A 2,034-nucleotide genomic window follows, 5' to 3' on the forward strand; every position below is an offset into this window, starting at 1 on the left:
ATATACATACATATATATATGAAACTAACTAGAATTGTTAAATAATACGTAATGGATATATCTTCTGTTAATTAGTTTTCAAGGATGGGTGTGTTGTTACTGGTTCACGGGTATTGTTGTGGGTATGTGGGTATGTGTGACTGCGTGTCTGAGTGTGTGATTGTATACATGAGTGTGTGTGTGTGTGTGTGTGTGTGTGTGATTGTATGTGTGACTCAGTCTGTGTGTGTGTGTGTATGTGCGTGTGTATGTGTGTGTGAGTGCGTGAGAAAGAGATTCTGTGATTGCATTCGTCGTAAGTGGTTTATTGGTGTGTGTTTGGTAATGCGCGGTTAGGTAGGTGTGAGGGTACGAGGTTTCTCGTCTGTATAGACATGAAATTTGTGTGTGTATCTCTGTGTGTGTATGTGTGTGTGTGAGTGTGTGTGTGTTTATGAGCGTATGTGTATTTGTGTGTGAGTGTGTGTATGCGTGTGCTTGTGTGTCTTGTTTTTGAACCCTATTGTATATAAAGGTCTTCTTTCTTTTTCAGAAGAAATGTGAGCTTTATTATATCCTTACACAGACATACAAACGAACACACATACATATAAAGCAGAGATATACACATATACACAGATGCACCACACACACACACACACACACACAGACACACAGACACACGCACACAGACACACAGACACACGCACACGCACAAATGTGTATACATATACAAATATAAACATAAAAATATATACATAAACAAAATATAAACATGCATACATATACCATTATATTTTGACACCCCCTCCTCACAAACATATGTATATATCTGTGTGTCACTTTGTTTTTGTGTTTGACCCTACAACAGTGTTGGTATGTTAACGTCCCCGTAACTTAGCGTTTCGACAAAAGAGACCTATAAAATAACAACCTACCTGTCTGGAAAAAATATCAGCACTGGAAATATGTGTGTGTGTGTATATATATATATATATATATATATATATATATGCACACATACATATACATTTCTCCTATTAGTTGTAAACTATCTCTCTCTCTCTCTCTCTTTCTATATATATATATATATACAGACATAAACACATAAACACATAGATTCATATATACACACACATACAACATAAATGCAGATATTCACGTCTATATACGGTGCAAAAGAGAAGCTAAGCGGGCATACAGACGTAAGCAGACACATATAATCATAGACGGTCATCGGTATATACAAAGGCATACACAAATCTATACGCCAACTTTTATATGCGTATACATATATATATATATATACATGTACACTGATCATATGCATATATATATATATACATGCTTAATTCTGTGTGAGCATGCGTAAATACGGTCTATGAGGGGGTAGTTTTGTGGGTTGCGACAGTTCCTTGATAATCGTATTACGTGTGTGAGTTGTATCGATATTTTTTCTGACCTATGTTCAATACAGTTTGGACAGATGTGATGGTAGGGTATAGTAAAAGACATTGAAGTTCCAAATGATGGCTGGTGAGTGGATGGTTGAAATGGAGGTATGTGTATATTGGTAGTTGGTAAAATTTAAGGTGACATCTAGAATGTCTACTATTCTTAAGTTGATACACTTGATGATACCTTAGACAAAGTTTTTTATAAAGGAGCTGAAACTCTTTTGCTGAATTTTTCTGTGTACTGAGAGAGGCAGGGTTAATTTTTTTGAGGATACAGACGTCATCGTCTCTGTGAAGGCCGCTGTTTATGAAGAGGAATTTTATATTTGTTAGTGTATGAATAGGCCAATCAGGTCACATATTTTCCCTATACATAGTCGGTAGATTGGATAACGTATCACAGTTTAAAGACTCGAAATGAAACTGACAGTCACTCCTTAACGTTGAACTTTGCAGTTCCTGAAATAAATCTCATTCTATCCTCAGTATTGAGATTATATTTTCCACTATGTATGCATGTATGCATATATGTATGTACATATATACGTATGTGTATACGCGTATATATATATATATATATATATATATATATATATAT

Source organism: Octopus bimaculoides, chromosome 14 (genome assembly GCF_001194135.2).
Source record: "Octopus bimaculoides isolate UCB-OBI-ISO-001 chromosome 14, ASM119413v2, whole genome shotgun sequence".
Classification (NCBI taxonomy): Eukaryota; Metazoa; Mollusca; class Cephalopoda; order Octopoda; family Octopodidae; genus Octopus; species Octopus bimaculoides.